Source organism: Panthera uncia, assembly GCF_023721935.1.
Source record: "Panthera uncia isolate 11264 chromosome A3 unlocalized genomic scaffold, Puncia_PCG_1.0 HiC_scaffold_11, whole genome shotgun sequence".
Lineage (NCBI taxonomy): Eukaryota > Metazoa > Chordata > Mammalia > Carnivora > Felidae > Panthera > Panthera uncia.
The window spans coordinates 41,369,638-41,378,039 of record NW_026057578.1 but is presented as its reverse complement, the minus strand read 5'-3'; positions in this window follow the sequence as shown (position 1 = coordinate 41,378,039).

Genomic DNA, 8,402 nt, shown 5'->3' with positions numbered 1-8,402 from the left:
CTTCACAGGACATGGTAAGGCTTGAATGAAATCCCTAAATGATCATACACTGGGGCCATGGGTTTATGATGGGAAGGGCAATCTCTCACACATAGACAGACAACCTCTGTGTCTCCGTAAGGTGACGCTCAGAAAGAACTTATCCTCCAAGCGCCTGGGTGGTACAGTCGGATAAGCATCTGACTCTTGGTTTCGGCTCAGGTCATGATCTCACGGTTTCATGAGTTTAAGCCCCACAGGGGGTTCTGTGCTGGCACTGCAGAGCCTGCTTTGGGATTCTCTCTCTTCCTCTCTCTCTCTGCCTCTCCCCCATTCGTGCTGTCTCTGTCTCTCTCAAAATAAATAAACTGTAAGAAAGAAAGAAAAAGAAAGAAAGAAAGAAAGAACCTATCCTCAAAGCATACACACCCTTAACAAGAATCAAAAAAATTATCCACAACACATCTTACATGTCCTAGGCTACTTACACCATGGACAGTAGTGAATTTCCACTCTAGCACTCACAAGCCCATGAAAGTGAACACTTCACAGCAGTGCAAATCCAATTACATCAGATGTAGAAAATACCGCTAAAAAACACTAACCCAGTAAAAGCGCATAGCCCTGCATTTTAATCATTGTAACAAGTATTTGTGGATCACAATATTTGGGTAGATGAATCATCATATTTCTTTATTTCTTTAAAATATATTAAGCCTGGCTCCCAGCTTTTACTCACCAAGACCAGTAAAATATCCAAAGTCAGTTCTTACTGAGACTTCTCCATACCCTCTTTTGGATCATAAACAACCCAGAGCTTTCTTTTCTTTTCTTTCTTTTTTTTTTTTTTTTATTTGAGAGAGAGAGAGAGAGAGAGAGACGGAGAGAGAGTAAGTGGAGTGGGGTAGGGGCAGAGGGGGAGAGAGAAAATCTTAAGCAGGTTTCATGCTCAACACAGAACCCGACGCAGGGCTCGATCCCACAACCCTGGGATCATGACCTGAACCGAAATCAAGAGTTGGACGCTCAACTGACTGAGCCACCCAGGTGCCCCAAGAGCTTTTTGTATATGACATCAAGAACATAAGAAAGGAATGTGGCTCAGGAAAACCACAAGCTTGTCCCTCCCAAGTGTCCACCCCACTGACCACAGGCTGGACTCCTAGGGATGTTTGCCTCTGCCCCCCCAAGGCCCAAGCACTTAATGCCCAGCCTTCAGAGACATCCATACTAACATCTTCTTCTCTATTTTAGACCTGCCAGCCCCAAAGAGCTTCGGGGCCAGAGTTAAGGTCTTCTGGGTGCTCCAAAGCACCTTCGCATCCTAAAGATGAGAGGTCATCTTCCCTCTCTGAGATAGTTCAGCTGATCTTATAAAGTGAAAGCAAATTTCATCTTAAGCAGAATAAATTCAAAATTAAAAGGCTACCCTTGTTTATTTATCACATCAAATACCTTGGCGTAATATTGGATCCTTCACACCAATTACGTACGAAGAAGAAGTCCTATTGCATGTATAGGAATGCTCAGGTTAAACGACAGGAGGAAGAACAGCTGAGGCTGGGGGACACAACAGAATTCCCTCTGGAGTCCTTTCTAAGACTATAAATAATGGGCTGTGATCATCTTTTAATGAGGTGCCGACTCAGGGATGAATAGACAGACTCATCATGTTCCTGGAATCTCTGGGGCTCCTTCCTCCCGTTTCCTCCCGTTCCCTCTCGTGGGGAACTGTCATGTGACAATCATCCTGCTTCTTCAGCGTCCCTTGGGTGTGTTGTTTCATGTCTGTTTCTCATGCTGGGGATTCTTGGATAAGTGCCCCTTCTTTTTTATCCAGACAGTTTTCCAGAGCTTCCAAACTATTCTTTCTGCTTGCAATCACCAACCTCCACCACTGCCAATTCTTAGATAATTAACCCACCCGTTACCAGGGTAAATTTCTTGAAAGGAAATGCTTACTCATCAATATTCTGTTCACAAACTTTTAGTGACTCCTCTAGCCAATTGCATGAAGTGCAAATTGCTGAGCTCTATATTTAAGGCACTCTCTCTCTCACTGTGCATATATGTGTGTGCACACATGCATGTTTCGTATTTGACATCTTACTTCTGCACTGACACACACCCACACTAACACACACGCTATACACACATGTATATACGTAAAGATGACATACAACCAAGGTGTCACACAATGAAATCTGAAGGTTAAAACTGTTTCTATAAGAAAATATATTTTCAAGGTCCTGGGTACTGTGCAAAAACTCACAATGTACCAGACACGAACGCTGAACACAAGTTGGCTTGGAGTCTACGGGAGCTGAGGAAACCGGCTGCCACGACCAATCCCAGGGAGAGGTGATCCACCTCAGGGTCTTAGATTTTAACTGTCTGCATCTCAAATTCTATTTGTCTATTTCAAAGGAGCCCTGATCGGCCTGACCCTCTCTCATATCCCCTTGTTCTGCCAGGAGCCAGAAAGATGAAGAGCACTGTTCGCATTGGTTCTTTGGCCAAGAGGGAATGCCAGATAAAGCCCATGTCAGTGTCCACAGCTCCAAGCCTGCAATTTCTTTTAATGTTTATTTATTTTTGAGAAAGAGAGAGAAAGAGAGAGATGAACAAGGGAGGGAAAGAGAGAGAGGGGAATAGAGTATCCGGAGCAGGCTCTGTGTTGACAGCAGAGAGCCCGATGTGGGGCTTGAACTCACGAACCCTGAGATCATGACCCGAGCCGAAGTCAGACGCTCAACCAACAGAGCCACCTGAGCCTGCAATTTTATATAAATTTTTTTTGAAGAAGGATGCTCTTGTCTGAATTTGAACTCATAAAAGTTGACTCTTAAAATTATTTTTTACTATAAAAAAAATTGGACTTACCACTCTAAATTTGCATTGCTTTGGTTTTCCTTGCATTTCATGCTTTCTTCATATTATCTGTGTCTCGCTCTACTTTTGTCCTTCAGTTGTATGTACCTGAAGGAAATGTACTTAGAAACAGAACCTCATAGACAGAGCCCACATGAAAAGTCATGCAAAGTGGGTGGAGAATGAAGAGGTGGCCTGTATTAATCTTGTCCCCCATTGGTGTCTTGTCTGCATTCTGTTTTGACATTGCATTATTAGCTGCGGAGAGGAGAGCTGGAGGGACAGGGAAACTGGCTGAGCAAATAATTCAGAAATTTATTTAAAGATGTTTTTCTGGGGGGCGCCTGGGTGTCTCAGTCAGTTGAACGTCTGACTTCAGCTCAGGTCATGATTTCGCGGTTCATGAGTTCGAGCCCTGTGTTGGGCTTTGTGCTGACAGCTCAGAGCCTGGAGCCTGTTTCAGATTCTCTGTCTCCCTCTCTCTCTGACCCTCCCCTGTTCATGCTCTGTCTCTCTCTGTCTCAAAAATAAATAAGCATTAAAAAAATAAAAAATAAATAAATTTAAAAGATGTTTTTCTGGGGGCTCCTGGGTGGCTCAGTTGGTTCAGCGTCTGACTTCGACTCAGGACACAATCTCACAGTTCGTGAGTTTGAGCCCTGCGTCGGGCTCTGTACTTGGAGCCTGGAGCCTGCTTCAGATCCTGTGTCTCCCTCTTTCTCTGCCACTCCCCTGCCCGTGCTCTGTCTCCCTCTCTCTCTCTCAAAAATAAACAAACATTAAAAATTTTTTTTAAATAAAGATGTTTTTCTTTCTCCTTCTATTTTGCAAAATTGCAACCAACCCATCAATAAATTAAAAGGCCCTCAGTGAGACAAATTAGTGAATGCCAGCTAGCTCTTTAATATCTCTGCTATGAAATTATCAAAATCATAGAAAAGATACACCCTCCTCCTGCAATGAGATGGGGGTAGAAGGGAAGGAGGAAGACTGTCAGATAATCAATGAGGTAATCTTCTCGACTCACAGCTCAACAGCTAAAATTGAATATATCTTGTGGAAGGGGGTGTTGTGGATGAGGATTTTAAATCCCAGGACGGAAGCGGGATGACTCAAAGAATCCAAGGCCACCGCAAAGGTTTTTACTTGTCAGCCCAGCTCTCTGAGAGAAAGAGCGCATTTTCAAGGAAGGAGAAGAACACAGCCGGCACCCTCACACCCATCTGTCCCACTGGGGCTGAGGCCATCCCCTTTGCCTGCGGGTTTCAGGGAGCGGCCAAGTTCATTCTGCACTCTGCCCTCTTCCTCCCAGAATGCTGCCGGCCTCAAGGGAAGGGGGCACTGACATCCCCTGAGCACCTGGCCCCTGTGCCAGGAACCAGCCCACGTCCCTCCTTGAACACTATGCTGGTCAATCTTCACAATAAGTGGGAAGTGGCCCTGTTGTCCCGGGGTGCTGACAGGGAAACGGGCCCAAGAGGCTTTATCCACTGCCCAGGGTGACTTGGGGCATGACTGGAGGCTAGGATTTGAATGCACATCTTAGAATGGGTTTCCCAGAAGCAGTCCCGGAGGCCAGCGCTGGGGAACAGGTAGCTGTATTTGAAAGGTGCCTCCAGGAAGCAGGAGGGAGAGAGAGAACGAGCAGGGAAGATGGAAATGCACATGAAAGGGAGGTTTAGTGAATGGATTACAGCTGTGGGAAGCAGGGCCACCAGCTGGCCATCTCTGTGCAAGCACGTGGACCCCACGGGGGACATGGAGGTTGAGAACGACTCCCCAGACCCCCATGGGTAGATGGCTGCCATCAAGGGCGCCCATCTCCTGTGTTCGGTGGAGCAGACTCTGGAGGTACAGGTGACAGTCCCCAGGCTTGGGAGAATGGCAGCATGCGGGCGGCTGCTGCTGGCAAGCTGAGGTGGGACTTGGGGTGGGGGGGGACATCCATGCCACCTGCCACATCATCGCTGTGTCTCTAGTCTCCGTGCTTCTCCCCCATGGCCCCCTAGCCTCACACACACCAGCGACTGACTGCATCGAACGCTTCCCTCCAAGATGGCCATTCACCCGATCCAGACCATCAGCATGTCAGAATGTCAAACTCCGTGTAAGGGAGTGGCTCTCAAAGAGACCTCCCACACCAGTAAAATCAGCATTGCATGGGGACTTGCTAGAAAAGGCAGTCTCTCGGGCCCCACCTGAATCAGAAGCGCTAGGAGGAGAGCCCTGCAATCTGGGTTTCACAAGTCAGCTCCAGGTGACTGTGACACGATTAAGTGTGAGAACTGCCAATTTCGTACTCAGGTTGCCCCCTTGACCTTGCACTCACAGACAGCAACTTAGAAAGTTTTTTGAAGATTTTAATTTCTTTTAACAAAAAGAAAAAAGGAAGGAAGGAAGGAAGGAAGGAAGGAAGGAAAGAAGGAGGGAGGGAGGAGAATTCATTTGATCATTAAAGAAAAATATGTATTTAATATATTGTTCTACAGGAGAGGTTCTCAACCAGGGGGACCACAGACCTCTCCTGCCACCAGAAGTTTCTGGATAGAATTGAGAGAGGATTCATGAGCACATTGGGCGGGGGGGGGGGGGGGATTACGTATGTATTTTCACCAAACTCAACTATAATTTAACATGTTATTCAATCACGAATGTAAGTTGATAACCCAGAGTAGTATTGGCAATGCTTGTAACTTTGCCACCAATACAATCACAACTATGTGCAGACTGCATTAGAATTATTGCACATGTCAGGGGCCTTGGGTGGCTCAGTCGGTGAAGCATCCAGCTCTTGTTTTCAGCCCGAGCCAAGCTTGGCTCAGTTCGTTAAATCGAGCCCTGCATCAGGCTCTGTGCTGACATCATGAAGCCTGCTTGGGATCCTCTCTCTCTCTCTTTCTGCCCCTCCCCTGCTCATGTGCACATGCGCTCTCTCTCTCTCTCTCTCTCTCAAAATAAATAAATAAACTTAAAAAAAGAATTATTGCAAGTATCAAACATTCCTTATGCTGATCAGTACTTCTGCCTTGTTCTTTAATGTGTTAATAGAGAAGCTGAAGGAAAACCACTTCCCTGCTTGTAATACTTCAGACACTAAATGCATAGGGTTTTCCCCACATCAGCAACCAATTTTCCAGTTCTCCAGTTGGACACCAGCTGGGGGTCCTGCGTTTAATTCATGTCTGACACTGACTACCCGGAGTTAGGGCAGACTCCACAGGTTGAGGGATCAACCCCAGAAGACAGCCCCCGCTTCACATGCCCATTGTAGTCCCAGCTTGCCCCCGAATGTCTGACCAGCCAACTATAGATCAGAGGTTCCCACAACCCCCTCCCGGGCTCAATAATTTGCTGGGATGGCTCCAGAACCCAGAGAAACACTACATTTACCAGTTTAACATAAAAGGTATGATACAGGATACGGTGAACAGCCAGAGGAAGAGGTACATGGGGCAAAGACTGGAAGGATCTCAGGCTCAGGAGTTGGGAGTAGAACTAGGGTGCACCACCCTCTCCACACACGAATTGTGTTCGCCAACCCAGAAATTCTCTGGAGCCCTTAGTGTAGGGATTTTTTATGGAGACTCCATCACAAAGGCATAACTGATGGGTTATTAATTCAGTTCCTAGCCTCTCCTCTCCTAGATGATGGGGAATGAGGCTGAAAGTTCCAAGCTTCCAGTCATGGCTTGGTCTTTCTGGTGACCAGCCCCTGTCCTGAAGCCATCCAGGAGCCCACCAAGAGTCACCTCATTAGAATGAAAAACTGCTCCTATCACCCAGGAAATTCCAAGGGGTTCAGGCACTCTGTATCAGGAACTGGGATCAAAAGCCAGATATTAGAACCAAAGATACTCCTGGCACTCGTATCACTTGGAAATTATAAGCATTTTAGAAACCATGTCAGGAACTAGGGACAGAGACTAAATCTATATTTCTTATTATGTCACAGAAACCCATGTATGAGAGATGGGAGGGGAGGGGAGGGGAGGGGAGGGGGGGTGGAGGGGAGGGGAGGAGGGAAACAGCTGCTCAGAGCCAGACTACACCATGTTGTCTCTCTAGAAGAGTCTGAGAAGGAGGAAAATGAGGAGGAGGTGGAGGAGGAGGAAGAGGAAGCGAAGAAAGGGCGTAAAGCAAGGAAGTTTTGAACATGGACACACAGATCTCAAGTCTACAATTGTGTATCAAGTGCCTGTACTGCTCTAAGCAGGATGCTCAGGGCCAAGGAGAAAAATGGTAAAATGCAGCCCTTTGCTTAGGAAGCTCCCTTTAAACTCAAAAATCATACTAAAAATTTGTATCAAGCAAATGTCAATCAACCATCCACATGCAAGCACTATTAATGGCTGTTAGATTAACAGTGGGGTCTCCGGACTTCAAAAGCATAAATATAATCAATCAGACAAGGTACGAAACAATTCAAAATTACAGGAGGGTGTGTGATAATCCAGAACAATGTGCAGTAAATTGCAAATGGGTGTCTGGACAAGAAGTATTCTGGGGCTCCATGCTGGAGGGGTCCCTGAGGGCATCCTGCGGAAGGTGAGTTGGGCAGTCCCTGTCTGGGGAACTCAAAAGTCAGAGGGAGAAGGACTTCAAGTTTGGAAAAAGGTGTTCAGACCAGATCACTGTGGCTGAAACAGAGGGTCCACATAGGGACATGGAAGAATTTAGAAGAGCTTAAAATGTTAATCTAGAGAAGCCATGTTTCATAAAGTTCCAAATGCCAGGTCAAGACTAAGTTCTATTAACCACTAAGATCATTTTAGAATCTGAAAGTAATGGGTGCTCCTTTACACACCAGGATGTCATCAACACAGAATAAAAATCCAGTAAAGGTGTTCTCAATCCCCATGTTCTGCACGTACTTAATGTATTAAAAAAATAATAATAACCCCAGAAATATAGCACTCAGTCTTATATTCTTTATTCTCCCCACCCCACCCCCACGATATCTGATTATCTGAAAAAATAGGCTTCAGAATGTTGGGGTGACCATCTCTTAAGGTGCAAGTCAGTTCCTAAGACGGTCATAAGCCTGGCGCGCCCTCTAGAGGCTTCATGAAGTATGTTCACTTAACAACCTTTTAAAACGGTTTTCAGTGTGGATTGCGCAGAGGAATTAGCAGGGGAGTTTCAAAACGTCCTGGTGCTCGGCCCCCAACCCTTAGAAACCGAGATTAAATCCTTCTGAAGCGTGGTTCAAGAATCAGAATATTGTAGACATTGCTGAGGTTTATAATGATTCTTGAAATCGAGCAATGTTAGCCCTTCAAACTTTGTTGTTCTTTCTCAAAGTTGTTTTGTCTGTCCTAAGACTTCTGCATTTCCATAGGGATTTCAGAATCAGCTTCTCAGTTCTTACCTCCCCCCCTCCAAATGCCTGCTGAGATTTTGATTGGTATCGCATTGAATCTGTACATCAGTTTGGGGAGAATTAACATCTTAATACTATTTAGCTTTCTGACCCATGAACATGGTCTATCTCTCCTTTCATTTAGGTCTTTAATTTCTCTAAGCAATTCTTTGTGATTTTCAATGTACAGATC